At 40.8% G+C, this 17,109-nt stretch overlaps 1 long non-coding RNA gene across 1 annotated transcript in view; it reads right to left on the bottom strand.

Moving 5' to 3' along the window:
• Positions 1–17,109, bottom strand: part of LOC121671996 — a 37,318-nt gene that overhangs the window by 6,704 nt on the left and 13,505 nt on the right. The gene's annotated exons all lie outside the window — the stretch shown is intronic.

Raw genomic sequence — 17,109 nt, 5'->3', positions numbered from 1 at the left:
GAAATCTGGAATTTGAATCCATACTTGCCTTTGTATAAAACCATGTCTTCTGTTCCAGACCTGTTGCTGACTTGCTGAGCCTATTGGTAAATCTTGCTTCCACATATATTGAATTATTTGGTAATACTGTTCTCTAACATCTGTCTTCCAAGAAGAAGACCATGTGCCATATATAAAAAATATTTTTGATTGTAGGTGGTGGCTGGTACTTAAATCTGGAGAAAAATGGTTCTCAGAAATGATTTTGATTATTTTGTTTTGCAGAACAGTCTCTGCAGTATAGATAAGACTGTTTAGTAAGAGGTTCATTAACAACTCCATCTCACCCTCACAAAAAAAATCAGCAAGCAGCTAGGTGTAGGTATACAACTGAAAGAAATCATGAGAACTACTGTAAAATATTCTAATTCAGCATAAATGTAGCCAGCAAAACAATCAAATGTGCTTCCAAGTATTCCCATTACCATTTGCTCATGACATTTTTCAGAAAATGGCTCCAGAAGATAGATGCCTGTCCATTAGCCAAAAATTTAAATGTGGTAACAGTTGTCTAAGGAATTGTAGGCCAAGTCCAGATAGAAAGCTGAAGCAGCTCAGAGATTGAGCAATCTTGGAACGAAACAAGACAAAGACATATAAGATGTGATTGTATGATGGCATCATACATGGAAGAACTCCCTTATTTTCTACTTTGTCAAATCTCCAAATTACATCACATCATTTTAGAAGCAGAACTGTTTTTTACACTTAAGCACAGAGCACATGAAAATTCAAGGAGAATAAAGGATCCTCCAAGCATGGCACACAAAACCTTCCTATGGCTTGACTGCTGGTTATCACAGCTGTCCTTTTTTAGGCTTTGTTGACCACTCCAGATGTTCATCTTCAACACTCTATCGCAAAGTCCCTACGGGAACATCTGTTATCTTGGCTACAGAGAGATGATAAACAGTACTGAGGTCCTGGACATAGACAGTAAAGTATAGACTAGTACAGCTGTACTGCAGAGATCATGGGATGTAGTAATAGATCCCTTCTCTTGGTGGAGGCTGGTGGTATTTGATAGTGGGTAGGAAAAACTGACACAGGCAATGCTGGGAGCCAGTTTCCAGCCTTGGGTAAAGATCCTACTGCAACAGTCTCAAAACAGGGCAGGCAAAGCACATCCCAAAGAGCCTCTGCTGACTCATAGGTGTTAGTGGTGTCAAACTTAACTGGGATCAAGGAACAGTTGCAGACATGCGGTGAATCACTCTTCCAGTTTTATTCTAGGCAAAAACTCCCACTCCCCCAGCCATATTATTAAAGCATAAAACGTTTTCAAAAACTGCTTCAAACCAACTTTAAGACAACAAAATAGTTTCTCCCTACACCCTTCTCCTCCCAGTTACTTAGAGAAGCTTTTCTCGTTCTATCGTTCTGTTCATTGTATCTCTATTTGTTTCCATCCATTACAAGGAAGGGCTTCACCTTCAGATTCCTGTTGAGAAATGTAGCATATCCAAGCAAGGCATTAAAACTGTTCCTCAAAGGTCAATTTATTTCTTTTTAAAATACCATTTGCAATGGTTATGAGAAGGGGATTATTTTAACTAAAATTGCGACAAAGGATTTATTGTCTGACAGTGTTACTGCTATCTGAATAATTACCAGCATGTTATCTGCTGATGGTTTTACGTGCTAATATAAAAAGATGGGTTTGTAGTTCTTCCATTATCTAGAACATGACTGTTAAAAAGTCTGGAGATTTTACCAAAAAAATTAAGAAAAATTATTTAGGCAGCTAAGTTTCTTTTGAGCTTAGCATGAATTTAGGAAAATAAATGCAATTTGGGACCTCAGAGACCTGCCTGACTCAGACTCCTTTTGGCTTCCCAAATCTACAGTGGCAGATTACATGAATGATTGCTGGTTTAGCACCCCGTTTGTAAACCAGACAATATTTTTCGCAAATAGTTTTTTATTGTTATTCCAAAATAAAAGAAAAGAAAAAGAAAATAAGCCTTTCATACATAAAGAGCTCCCCAAAGGAACTGCATTGCAGCAAGTTCAAAAAGTTACATGAAATAGAAGCGTGCCAGATGTGCCTGGAAGACTATGCACTCTTGATCATCACTTTTCCAGTTTTTGTTGGTCTGAAACTCAGACTGATGACTGTCAAATTTCAAGCTGATGAAACAATTTTCATCATGCCTTGATGTTTGGAGCATAAAGTCAACAGAAATTGTCATGTAATACATGAAAATGTTCTCAAGTTCCAAGCACTGAATGAGGGCAGTCAAGGGATTATTGCTGTTAGCAGCAATGTAAACTGGCTTAAATGCCCAAGCAGAATAACTCACATCACCTCAAATTTCTTCTTACAGAACCCTGTGAAATAAGGTTTCTTTCCATTAACAGTTTTAAATACACTAAACTCGGTGCTGACACTACACTGAATATAATTTTCTGGTTTCACTATTCTGAAAGAAGTGAGGGAAAAAGAGGCCACCGCATTAAGGTCTGGAGATCAAGTGCATTGTGGAGCTGAAAGACAGACTTATCAGCCTCATTCTGTTAATCATCAAAGAGATGGAAAATTTCAGCACTCAAATATAGAAGGTGCTATTCATTAAAGAAACTGTTGTTTAGAAAATAAAAAACTTGCTTGATTTTGCTAGTGAAAGAAGTCAATGGGTTTTTTCATCACCTATGAACTTCTTTAAATTGAAATTTAGTACTGCCTCAAACAGACTGCTGAATTTCTTCCCACACAGACTTACTAAACATCCAGATGTTACCGCCTCAATGGCTGATATTTGACCTCCTTCTATTAATGGTTTCACACTTCATATTTCCCGTCTTGTGTACGATCCGGTTGCAATGAAAGCATTCCAGCGATTTGCACATCTTCTCAGCCCAGAAATCTTATGTAAAAACCTGCTTATGCAGCTCTATAAATCTGTTAGATCTTTAGTATCTTGACCACTTCAGCAATACCTTCCCCTGCAGGATGTAGTTTGCTGATTTTGCTGACACTGAAGTTAGTACCAGTCAGGAAATCTCTTTCATCTCTGTTGCAGCATCCTGCCCTGGTATAATGGATGAGGAAGAGCATGAGGCTATATAATTCCATGATTAACCTCAATCCTTCCATGTTGCTGGATTTTTGATGACATTCAGATTGGATTCTGTCTTTTCAGGACTTTTTATAGTCATGGAGGTTAAACATCAAAGATATTCCTTGTAAAACCTTGATGAGTAAACATTCATAATAAATTTTCCACAAAGGCACAATTCCAGTCCTCAGAAAAACATCTCATGTGTAAAGCCAACAATATAGAATAAAAGAATACTGGGTATATGTAGCATCACAGTATTTTTAGCCAAAAGTTATTGATGTGTTATTCTTCACATCAGCTCCCAGTTTTTTGACACTGTTTTTTGTCCCAAGTCATGATCAAAAGCTGTTTCACCGTAAGAACTTGCACTGTTACATCATTGTGCACATTTGCTCTTTTGGGACACAGTGTTTCACTACATCTCATATCATTTATCACATAAACATGTGATAAAAGATGCATTTCTGGGGCTTATGAAAATGCCCCACTCTTGGTCCTTTCACACCATGTGAGGGCCCTGTCTAACAAAACCTTTGGGAACAGTAGCTCACCATTTCTGAAAGTGTTGCTGGGGGCAGCTCTAGCTTTGATTACCTGGGTCAGTGGACCTCAGGATCTTGATCCTGCACCTTTTTTCCCCCTGTAACCCCCAAAGCCTTGCAATTTTTATGAGAGACCTGAATGGAACCTGAAAGGATCTCAAGCATACTGAACATACCCAAAGTGGTGGTAATGCATCATGGCAGTCTCTGAAGTTATTTAAGAAGCATTTTTCTGTGCAGTTCAGTGCCCTTTTGGCATAGGTTCTGTATTTTGCATGTACTCTGCAATGTAAACCAATCCAAACTAAGCTCGTATCTCACTTTTACTGTTTCTCTCTATCTTAAGGTAAAGTACTGCAATCTAAGACTTGTGGGATTAATGTTGTCCTGGTGATGTTGCAATGATGAGAAGAGAGTGACTAAACCAGACAATGAAGATTTTTATTGCCAAGCATTAAACCATGCTTTCTGTCAATTGCTCTCAAGTGGCATCATAGAGCCCCATCTCCCCAGAGCATAACTGCCCAGAGTTTCCAGGCAGCCATGAAAAAGAGCTCTGAAGCTGTAGTTTCTTTGAAGTGGCATGGGCTCATTTTTAAAATAGCTTTGAGCCATCATCCCTATTTCCAAATGTTGTTTTACCAGGTCAGTGATTTCCACCTCAGCAGGCTGTCTAACTCATCTCTGCTGTCCCACAGCTGGGTCAGCTGTAGCTGCATCATTGCTGATCAGCATTTCACCAGACTAGCAGTCTCCAAAACATTCTTCCTCTGGTCATTTACCTCATTCTTTGCTTCCCATGCTCCTAGGAGAGTTCTAGCTGATGTTCAACACACAGACATTTTTCTTATCCTATGGGTGTGAAAAATGATTGTTCTCTTCACCTCCTCAGCAGTTTTTCATGGCTTGGAAACCTGTGATGTCCCTCATTAGCCATTCCTTCTTCAGGAGAAACACAAATAAATCCAATCTTTCTTCCAAGACTGTATTTTCCAGGCTCATGCTCGTTGTCATTACTCTTCTCTGTACTCTTTCCAAGCAGTTATGTCCTTCTTAATGTGCAAGCCCCCCAGCTAGACACAGTTTCAGCTGTGGTTGTGCTGTGCCACAGTTCTTGAGCTCTTCCATCCATATGTCTTATCGGCCATCCTCTATGGAGCCCAGTTTTTGCTTTTCTTGTAGCTCCACAACTTTGTTGGCTCATGTTCAGCTTGTAGGTCCTTTCCTACTGGTGTGCTGCCTAGTTTCCATCAGCAACTGCACACCCCACACTTGTCCCTGTGGAAAAATGCTTTGTTTCATTTTGTTTCCATGATGTATTTCCAATATGGCAAGATTTCTTTGGGGTCTAACCTTGCACTTCTCCCCAGCTTGGTGTCATTTGCACATTTAGTACAATACCTTATTCTATCCTTGGGTCAGACCTGGAAATACTGCATTATATCAGACACAGATTAAATCCCTGTGAAACTCTGCTCACTGCATCCATTTGACTTCACAGATGATGTGGTTTTCTAGAAGCTTTGGCTCACCCCAGAATCTTCAGTTTGTCTTGATCATGCTTCTCCACCGTCTTTACGAGTGTTATGTTTAAGATATGACACTTACTGCTTTTGCTTTGCCCACAAAATCTATGACTATGGGAAATTACATTGGCTTGACAGACAACTAAGAGCAGACAAAGGTAATTAACAGTTGTGGTGAACAGCAACCAGTTAGACTTCTGTAGAAGGACCATTTTGACTGGTATTTCATATTGGAAATAAATTTAATTTCCAGAAATGCACCCTGAAAATAAGTAGCATGTCACCAATTTTCAGCCCAGCAGCTGCAGACCACCCTCAGGGGAAAGTCTACCTGACGTGAAGGAGGTTTGGTTGAACACTCACACAGAAATATGGGGAGATTGTTGCAGTCCTTCTTAGATTGGGCCAGGGCTGGCAGTATGAGAGACAAGGGTAAGTGCTCTGGCAGTCACATTTTTAACATTTGTGGATTTTACATGTGTGTATGAGCCAAACAGAAACCTCATGACGTGTCTTGGACACTGGTAGCTGTTGTGACACAAACAGGTCATGAAATCCCAAACCCCAAAATCCAAGAATTGTTTACCCAATAGCAGATAAGTGTAACACATCTGCTTTTGAAAGGTTTTGTTGCTGGGACTTTTTGTAAAAAACAAAGAGCCCAGAAACATGACACTTCTCATCAGACATTTGGTTATAACTGATGCTTAATTAGGCAAAGAAAATATTCCCAGGGCTTCACTAACCACAAGTCAAATTTTAAAAAATGGAGCAGCTGCATTCCTTGTTTTGGGGGAGTATTCCACATTTGAAGCTACGAGTGTTTCCTCACTGACTCACATTACATGAATCCATTGTAACCATCTATGAAATAAAGGGAAATTAATTTGTTTTTCTCTGTGTGAATAAGCAGCTTTCTTAAACTCACCTTTCCTACCAATCAAGAGAGCACTAGAATTTCTTGGAACACAAAGGCCAGGTCATTGCACCACTATACTCCCCTTTCACAAGCACAGGGTTGCTCCATCTTAAAAATAATCATGTTGTTTTGCCTCCCGCTGCTCCTATGAATAGGGTGTTGCAAGACCCCCTTACTCTAATAGCTAGACAGCTCCTAATTTCCACCTTGAGTTTATTCATGCCTAGTTTATAATCTTTTGCTGTACTTCATCAAAGGGCACACGCTCAGTTGTCGGGATCCATATTACTTGCATCTGATGGTGCATGCCTCTCTTCCCCTGTTTCCACTTCAGCCCTACCAGGAATGGATATTCAGTGAAGAAAACCAATGGGGAAAGCCACAAGGGTTGTGCCGGAATCTTGAAAGTACTGAATGTAACATTAACTGAGCAATGTCTGAGTCAGTGAAGCAAAGCATTCAACCTAGCATTGATTATCTTTCCCATCACTGTCAGCCACTTCAGCTCTCTCACAGAAATTCATTCAGCTTGGTTAAAATTTCTGGGAAGGGAAGGTTTCCTCTGTTGCCTGTCCAAGTCCACAGCTCTTAGAGTGGAAAACAAGGAAAAGTCACTTTTAGCAGATGGATGATGGAACTTGTCCTTATTTCTGGCTCCTTGAAATCTTTTCTTCTCACACACAGGGTTCACATGTGCTAAGCTACTATCATGATTGTGTGTTAGCACTCCTCCGAGCCTTTCCAATCTTAAATAGAATTCTTTAGGTCAATAGGGAGAATCCATAGGTCTCCACTAGCCTTCTTTGAGATGCCCTTCCCCAGGGCACTGAGCAGCATCAGTGACATGAGACATGGGGAAGGCATGACCCAAAAGTAGAGGAAGTCTGTGAATGTTTGTGTTCTAATGCTGCCTGAGCATTCCACTGTACAGCACTGCTCAACCAGGCTCCTCAGGCCAAACCTGGCAGGGTGATTTGGTGTGGGACCTCACTGTGGCCTCCTGGGGTTCAGAACAAGGTTACCAAGAAGAGGCCATCGCCTTGGAGGACTTCAAGGCCCAAAAGGTCACAGGCTTGTGCAACATGATCTGAACTCAGCTCTGACCCTTCTTGGAGCAGAGATCCCTTCCTCCCTGAGGGACTGTGGGAGTCTGTGCACACGGAAGACACAGATGGGTGATCTAATCCATGACCAGCTCACGGCTAACATCCTTCATGCATATAAATTCCCAAGTGTCAGCCACTAACAAGCTCTGCAACTGAGAGCTGGAAATGAAGGAAGGTAAATATTCCAACATGTCTGTACAAATACAGAAAGCAAGATGAAACAGTCATGGTTACGTCAAAGTAGATACTGAGTATTGGAAAACTGAATCATGCTGAAGAGCTGTGTAAAATAAGTTGGCCTCTGTTTTCAGTTACAGAGACTTCATTGCCTCACACTGAGATTCTGGCAGGCATATTTCCTGGATATCATCTATTGGAAAATGATTGACTCCTCTTTGGCACAGCACCAGATCATCTTTGGAATTTAAGTTTCCTTATGTTTTGCAAGTGCTTTGAATTATTAGGAAATGGAAACATCGGAATACAACTGTTCTGTATTAAATTCTATGACTATATTGTCCAAGTGACAGATCTGTGCAGTATCACCTGTTTAATGCTGGCTATTTTTAAACATAGAAAGCATTTTATTTCTGTGCAATACTATTGTTTTTACTGTCAAATTGCCCAACAGAATGTTTCTAGATTCCACAACTTCTCCAGAAAGTTCTTTACACCCATAATGTTGCAGGCAGGAAAATTACTAAAACAAGTGTTGCCATTGCTGACCCCACTTGTTACATGGTCAGTTCAGAAGCTGATAAGTTATTTAACCATTTTGACACGATGGCATTTAAAATAAATTTATCCAGAATAATTCCTTCATTGTATTGGGTCTTGCAGTCAGAAAGCAAAACCTAAGAGTGCATGTAAATTGGCCCTTGCTTAAATACACAGCGTGCTAATAAAAAGACAAAGCATGTTGCTGCAGCACAGTACATTTGCCACACTCCTTCAGTTTGTTCCAGAACTCTCATGCTAATGCCTGCTCCAAGCAGAATGGGTGATCCATTTTTCTGAATTGGTTTCATATAATTCACTTGAGTAAATTCACAAGGCATAAATGCTAAATGTGACTAGACTATTTCTCCCAATCAAAATGTAACTGAAAAAGTACAAAAGAACCAGAAAATGTGTGAAAAAGTACAAAAGAACCAAAAAATGTGTTCCCTTCCCAAATTAAACATCATAGCATTACATGTCCTGGCTGTCTCCAATAAAGGCCATAGACTATAATATTATGGCACTTTTAAGCCTTTCACATTCCTGTGAATGCATAAAGATTACATATCCATTTCTGACTGCAATGTTGCCTCAATTTGTTGTATAAGTTGTATTGAAATATTTGGTACAAACTTCATGTTTTGAGGGAAATTGTCTTTATATTTTGATTCTCTTTCCATCTTCATTTGACAGGTCTGCTGCTCTTCCACTTCTAAACACCATTTGCATTCCTCCACTCTAGCTCAGGAAACTGCTGGTTTCTGCTCAGTTGCTCCAAGTTGCCATGCTAGAGCATCACGCCTCGCACAGGAGATGGGGAATCTATTGTATGCAGGATCTGGGACTACATGGTTGCAGACACTGAAGGATATCTTTTGGGGTTGAGTTATTAGCCAAGAAGACCCAATATTGGCAGCTCTTTCCTGGCTCTCCAGTCTATATATGACTCCCTAAACATATCAAGGCTGTAACTCGCTCAGACTCAGCCTTCACACATCGTTGTTGTGCTGGTGGAGAAAGGATTGAGCATGAAACCCAGTGGCAGGGTACAACTGGTGGCATTGTGGGTATTTGGCAAGCCTTTCTGAAGCTTTTTGAATACTTGATCTGGGAAAACTTCAACACTAAAAAAAGGTGTTATCCTGTAAAAAGCAATGGTTTTGTTGCAGTTTCCTTCACCAGCCCTTAGTCCTTAAACTCATTTTATTGACACTCTGTTGCAAATCAGGCTTCTTCAACCATTACTCCATCAAAAACCTGCCAGAATTATCCCTATTCCTCTTACTGAGGCCAAACACTTTATTTCCTCAGTCTCAATTTCATCAGCCACTGCTGAACCTTACCCCAGGCCTTTTCCAGGGTAAGTCCCAAGCCCCACTCCTGGGCCAGAACTTGGAGACCTCTCAAAATGTCTTGTAATCCTGAATTGTTTCCCACAAGCAACATGCTGGCTTCATTGGATGCTGGAGTGGACACCTCTGTCTTACAGCAAGCTTCTGATGCCTCAGCCTCACAGGTCCACCATTGCAAAAAGGACATGGAGCTACTCAAGCATGGAGGGCAAGTCCTGGGACAATTCAGTTCTGCCACAGCTGTGCGTTCAGCTCAGTCAGCTTCTCTGATATATACATACCATGGTGGCTGAGCAAACTTGTGGGGCCAATAGCAACATACCTCTCTGGAGCTTAGTTTAGGAAGGCACTGATTGACCATGGTTGTGTCTTCTCTGCATGCACTGGCCAGTTCTGATCAGTAGCAAGCCAATGGTAATGGAATCTTTGCCCAACTGCATTTGGCATGTGGCCACTGCCATCACATCCTGTCTTTTCACTGCAGCTGGGTTCATATTTTGAAAACTCTGCTTTTCATTCTTCAGGAATTTATCACACAATCAAATTAATCTCTGGTACCTCTTCTTAATGTGTAAAAGTCATGTCTACAAATTTTAGAAGTGTAATCGGAAATGGAGTGCATTTTCCCACTGTGGAAATTCCCATTAGGGTTTACTTTTATACCCAAAGTAGCTTCAGAGATTTTTAGAGAACTTTACTTTTAAGGTAGAAAACTTATCCAGAACTTGGCAGGACATGTATCTCAAGTGTTTCAAGGGGGATGACAGTGTTTCTGTATATTTGTTGTTTTCACCTACAGAATGAAGAAAAGTTCAGCCATAAATAATTTCCAGGCTTCATGTTCTAGTAGAAATACCACCATTTCTTCAAGTAAAACCAAATTCAATGTAAAAATCATACCTTATCATTTATTCAGACCATCTGATTTATAGGTACTGCTGTGCTTGCTGCTAGCCATTCTGATGGCACCCTTGTACTTCTCTGTTACTAACACTATCTCATTTTGTGGCAATAAAATCTTGTGTGTAGCCCTTTTAATGGGCTTTCCCTCATTTTTTGGATCTAGTCACTCAAAGTCACATTCTCTACTTAAAAGAAATTCGTTTAACTAAATTAGCCATTAATTTTGACTGTACAGCACATTGCCTTTCCTTTCTCTGTATCCACATATCAGTTAGATGAGAAATACACAAAATAGAAACAGAATTGGTACCACTGTGTCATCATCCTTTTATGTTGGGTAAAAACTTTCAGGGGCAATACAGTGCCTTGAAAGAACTAAGTGGGTTGATTCTGTCTCAGGATGAGATTTTACATACAGTGCTTCTTGCCAGACAATATAAGTACAAATATATATATATAAATATATATATATGTAGTATAAAAGTATACAGAATACCTGTATTCTGTATATCAATTTATGGAAATATTATTTTTTCCCACCTCTTTTTCCAAGAAGGTACAGTACCCCTCTGTACACAAGGAGAATTTCTACTGAGTTGTATTCCCAGTAGTCTGGAAATCATTCTTGTCATGTGCTGCCGAAGAAGAAATGCTCATGTATTTAGTTTGTCTGGGAAGGCAGAGGCTACTAAACACAGGGCCTGGAAAAGATAGGATGTTTTGGAATTTCTAGAAAAGGACAGTGGTTTGATTTGCATAGTTTTGCTGCTGACTGGTGGCACGAAATTCGGACAGCATCTGTTTTATTGCATCACCATTACTGGACATCACGTGATATGATAAGACTGACCCACCCTGGAATGACTAATCGAGTGGGATGCTTTAAAAGGTTTTTTTCTTTTTTACAACCCTCAATTACAGAAACCACATTTTCCAGGGTAAAAAACAGTAACTTTTAAGCATGTGTGAATGTGTATGTGTGTTGTGCTTTTTGCCTTTTGGATTTTTTTTGTTTCTAACAAAAAAGGCTCTCCTGCCCACTGAAGAATTTGGTCAGAGAGACTTTTTGTTTTTAAACCTGTAGTGAATCAACATGAATCATCTAATTTTAGCCATCATCTTTACAGTTTGAAGCAGAAAGTAAGACTTACTCCCTAGGCAAAGCAAAAATGTATTTCCTGGCTCATGCAGCTTGTCGTCCCATTTGTTTGAGATACAGAGCCACGTTACTTTTCCTGCTTTCAGCTATGCCTATTGGAACTGCAGCTACACCGTTTCCCAAGAATATGCTGGGTGCGTCAGCTAACCTTTAAATATTAAAAATGGAGAGTGGCTTTGCAAACTTATGCCAAAATGGAAAGGTGTAAGGAAACCGCAGTCTGGAACAAGAGAACTTGACGTTCCTAATGCTGAGGCCTCTCTGCATCTTTCAGCACTGAGGCCATGGGTGGTTTCTAGAAATAATACTGTGTTTGTAGCTGTGCACTGCTAGAAAATGGTTTTCAGACGTACCTGTTTATAACAAAGCCCCAAGCAATAAGCAACCGTCTTTTTTCTCTTTTCCTGCTGAAATCGGCGTGCTTAACCCCTCACTGAGGTCTAGGTCACATCCTTGCAGGATCTATGTTCTGCTGACCTTGGTAGGGCTTAACTATAACATGCAGCAGCAGACTGAGTGTGGGACAGCCACCATTTATTTAAGATGTTCAGGTCTGTTTAGATCTCTTCAGTAGTTTTGTGAGAGTTTGAGAGTAAAAGTTGATGTGCACCACAGCGAAGGTCCTCTGTGTAAATTTATCATAGAGCAGATTGAAAAGACATCCTACTAGACACCACAGGGCAATAATAACTATCCTTCCAGCCTGGTTGTTTAGGCTAAGTAGAGCAGGCAAACAGCTGCTGCGCCAGGTTTTGGACTGCTGAATTTGGAGATTACTAACAGGCAGACTATGGAAAACCCCCAATCTTCACAGAGATTGAGAGGCCAGACATCAGATGTGGCAGGATCCATGATGTCTGACCATATCCATAAATAAGTTTGGGGCTTTACAGACCACCTTCATATATGACGCATATGGTCGGGGGGTTTTTTTGGTTATTGTTTCTTTGTCTTCGATAAGGTTTGAATCTACTCAAAACTGAGGAGTGGGAAGAGGGTTTTCTTTGTTTACAGCATCTATCCAATATCACTCCAAGAACATACCTCCATAATAGTTATCTGCATCTTCTGGGAGCTTCAAGGCTTTTCCTGCATGTTTTGGAAAACAAGTTTTTGGCACTAGTGTGGTGATGAACTCTGTGTTAGCAACCTGATCAGTTTTTCTCTGCTTTAACACACTGGGATGACAGAACAGACCATTGGGGCCTAAAATTTTACATGGAACAAAGCGAAGAAATGTCCTTCTTCCACCTCAATTTTATCTAAAATTCCTTCTAGCCATAGTTTTCAGGAAGTTTTCTTGGACATGAAAACAGCAACCTCATAGACAGCTTTAAGGATGAACCATCCTTTCTGTGATTTCCTAACCTGGTTCATGCACACTTTCTTGTTGTAGAGAGAGACAACATATTTTCTGTAGACCTTTATGGCACCCAAGTTACTTTAAAGAAATACAAAGACCTCCCACCCCTCTGAAAACCTCACCCTTTAACTGTCCCCAGAGGGGAAGTCTGCAGCTCTAGGGATGCCAAAATACAAGCTCTAGGGAAGTCTGGAGCTCTAGGGATGCCAAAATACAAGCAAACTCCTTTAGGCAAATCCTGGGTAAATAAAAAGACAGTGAAATGCTAGAGAACAGTTGGAAAAGCACAGCTAGGGCCTCCAGGGCTTGTATTCCTGTCAGGTATATGCTCTAAAACAGTGGAGAGGGGTTGTGGTTTGTAGCTTGTACTCAACTGGTGGATTTGAGCGGCCTTCAGGGCCTCCACAGGCTGTCAAAAGAAAACAAATGGTTGCTGCTGTGGCTGCAGCCCAGGGAATCCCTTGGGCCGCTGGTCACAGTCTTCACACCCCAAGCTTCAAACTCAGAGTAACAAAACAACTTCCAGCCCAGAGAGCTGAAGGGAGACAGGTCCTATAAAAGCATCCTAATATGTTACGGGAAGGATCCCAGCCTGCTGTAAAGGTAACAGTCTGTCTGCAAAAACCACAGGTATTTTAGGGAGTTTTCCTGATCACTGCAACAACTCCTTTGGATCCGCAAAGACACGGCTGACAGGGAGTAGAGAAAGTGCTGGACAGCCTTCACCACCTCCCACTCTGGCTGCATGGTCTTCCCAAGGGACGCCTGAAACAACAGAGCTCAAGTTGGGGATCTCTAGAAAAGTTATAAACATGTCCCAAGCCTTTGCTATTTATTGAAAAGGACTGGCTTCTAGGCAAATTACCAAAGACTACCCCTAAAATAAGCTGCAGACAAAGCCCAGGATGTGTAGCAAAATCTACACACTCTCTTCTGTTTCTTCCCTAGAAACCATTATGTAGCTGAAGAATATAGCTGGAAGGTTATAAAGAATTCAAGAAGCAGTACATAGCCCTTCTTCTTGGTGCCTAATCCTGGAATAAGGTCTGACTTCAGAAACTTTGGAGGACTAGTCAAGGTTTCAGGACAACATAAAAGACTGCCATGCCTTAGCACTCTGCCTTGAAGGGCTGAGCAGGTGAGCTCCTGCTTCCAGGGCTGCCTCCAGGACATGCATCTGCTGCCCTCTCCTTCTGCTCCTGCTGATACTGATGCTCCTCAGGTCTCAGCACAGCTTGCAGAAGGTGCCCCGGGCTGCAATTTCAGGGACCTTTTGGTCCCTATTTGCAACTCTGACAGCAGTTCCTCATCTCTTAAGGCAGGACAATACGGATTGCATGTTAAGGGCTGCTCACAGACTTATCAGCCACAGCTTTTGGACTTCCCATTCTTTAGGACAGCAAAGTAGATTAACGTAAAGAGTTTTAAAAAATGACTTATTTATGCTCTTGTAAAAATCTGACACACATTTGGAGATACTAATGGTGTTTTTGTGCTGGCTTTTCAGTTTGTACTTTACCACAAATTTCCTATGGCTGTAAAGGCAAATACAAGCATGTAATTAGCATGGTTTTCATCATCCAGTGGCATTAACTGGCTGGTTATGGTGGCTTTTGTACTCCAGTTCCTAGCCACATTCTAACATTCACTCATAAGTTTGGTCCCTGAGTCAGACCCATAGTTCATGTCTTATCGTGGTAATGTTTCCTTTAGCTCTTCTGTACCTTGCCAACCCTGTGTCTGCTTGCAGTTACTGCATACATATGCCAAAAAAAACCCCAAAGCAAATCTTAGGGTAAGCACAGAGAAAACTCAGCATGGATAGTAGTGAATGACTGACTTAGAAGAAATACGTGCTTTAATTAAGATTGCTATTAGATGAGCTTTTATGGTGTTGAGTAGAGTACAACAAAGCAATAGTTTTGCAGGAAAATCACAGGAAGGTAATGGAAGAGTTTGTTAAATATCCACATCCACTGACTGGAAAGGGGTCCAGCAGAAAAGAACCTGCGGTTGCTAGTCAATGACTGAATATGAGCCAGCATGTTCCTAGCTGGTCAAAAAGGCCAGTGACATCCTCGCTTGTATAAAAAATAGTGTAGCCAGTGGGACAAGGGCAGTGATTGTCCCACTGTAATTGGGATTGGTGAGGCCATGCCTCAGATCCTGTGTTCTGTTCTGGGTCCCTCACTACAGGAAAGACATTGAGATGCTGGAGCATGTCCAGAGAAGGATAACAAGGCTTGGGAAGGATCTAGAGGGTAAATCATATCAGGAGAAGAGGAGGCTCAGGGGAGACCTTATTACTCTACAACTACCTGAAAAGAGGTTGTAGCACAATGAGGATCAGCGTCTTCTCCCAGGCAACCAGTGACAGGACAAAGGGACAGTCTCAAGCTGCATCAGGGCAAGTTCAGGTTGGATATCAGGAGGAATTTCATCACAGAAAGGGTGGTCAAGCATTGGAACAGGCTACCCAGGGAGATGGTAGAGTCACCACCCTCAGAAGTGTTCAAGAAATGACTGGACATGGCACTTGGGGCTTTGCTTTAGTTGGCATGGTGGTGTTCAGTCAAAGGTTGGACTCTATCTTGAAGGTCTTTTCCAACCTTAAAGATTCTATGATTTATTTCCTAGCAGAAATGGTCTGGCCATGGGATAGTTGTGGAGCTCCATAGCTGTGCTGCCTCACTGGGAACAGGTGAGAGCAGTGCACAAAGAGGAAAGCAAAATCTTCCTTGCACTCCTGAGCATTTACACACAAATCTGTGCTTCACTACACTCAAAGGAGATAGAAATTGGGTTACTTTTAATATCATTCATTTGATATCATTTCCATTTTCATTTAAGGAGTAATGAATTGAGATTTTTTATGGGGATAATTAAGTTTTGATCAGTGGACAACCTCATGGTAAAGAAATGTTTTAACTCATTCACCAATCCATACACAAATAAAATATTGATTTATATTTATTAAATGATACCTCTGAAATAATATTTATCAAATTAGTAATATTTATTAAATGAGCAAATAAAATCTGTGGAATATGATTTAAAATGCTCCTTGAAAAGATGTGACTAGAGCTCTTCCAGTTGTAAGTGAAAAACATGAAAGGAATTTGATGTAAGAGCAAGCAAACTTATCACAGTTGGACCAACCATAATAAAAGCCTTAGTGTCTTTTCATTTGGAGTGTAATGGAAGCCCATAAGTGCATGAATCTTGACACAAAACTTTAACTGCATAAGTCACAGGCTCTTTTAAGAGTGCCAGACAGCAGCAAAACCTTTTGTGCAAGGGCAGTTTTACTGTGAGCTAGAGGGGGAAGGAAGGTTCAGCAACTGAAAGCAGAAAATTAATCTCATCTTCATAAACAGTTCCTGCTCAGAAACTCTGTGGATTTAAATTGTCTATAATGTATAAAGACAATACAGCTGAAGAGATGAGGTTTTTTCAATATATCATTATCTGCAAGAGATAACTTTTCTACAGTGCCCTGACACAACAGACTGACACACTAGGTGAGCTGAGTAATACAACTGGCTCTGTCACACTGCCCACTTTCCTTCCTGAACTGAAATCTGCTCCTTGAGCAAGTCTGGAAGCCAGAATTTTACAGACTAAAACATGAAGCACTGTCTGGCTTGATCAAAAGAAACATGAACCAGTGGCTTAGCATAAAGGTCTTCACATATTCTGGGATAAGACACAACCAGCCTTATCCTTCAGACTCTGACGTAGTACTACAGGATGATTCACACTAAACAGAAAAAAAATGCCAGGCAATTTATGACTACTGAGTGATCTTTCCTCTTTCCTCCCCATCCTTGCCTTTCTTCCTTCCCAGGTCCAAGAGGTTGGCTGATTTAAGCACCTGTAGAATCAAGCATATAATTTCAACTACTACTGCAATAAGTTTGAAAAGTTTTCCAGACAACAGTGTAAGCAAGCAACTGCAGTTCAGTTTCTCAGGATCATTATTTGCAATGAATTCTAGCTCAGCACCAAGGTCGCACAGTTCCTTTTGTCCATAAACCTGCTTAAACTGAGACATGGGAGCCTTGTTCCCCACCTGAATGTCTTTTAATTACTATTTTTAAGCATGTCAAGGTAGTATCTCTGAGGTTCATTGTGAGGAGTTTTGAAATATTAATAAAAAACAGAATGAAAAAGGGTTACGGCAAGTACCCAATGCATTTGTGACCAACCCCAGTTGTTTTTAAACTCTGCTTTCTGCCCAAGCACTATACAACACTAGAAAGCTGTATAGTCTAACTTTGACTCAGGTCTGGCAGGTGGAACAGTTATATTAAAAGAAAGGCTGCAGTGCCTGGAGGTTTCATTTCCTTGTACAAACATGAGGGTACATTGGAGCATGTGGTGTTGATGATACTGTGGGGACAAAGCACAAACTACTC

Source organism: Corvus kubaryi, unplaced genomic scaffold (genome assembly GCF_017639235.1).
Source record: "Corvus kubaryi isolate FWS band 111438036 unplaced genomic scaffold, C.kubaryi_AGA036_p1.0 37398, whole genome shotgun sequence".
Taxonomy (NCBI): domain Eukaryota; kingdom Metazoa; phylum Chordata; class Aves; order Passeriformes; family Corvidae; genus Corvus; species Corvus kubaryi.
Note: the sequence above shows the minus strand (reverse complement) of the source record. Positions and strands in the feature narration are given on the sequence as shown.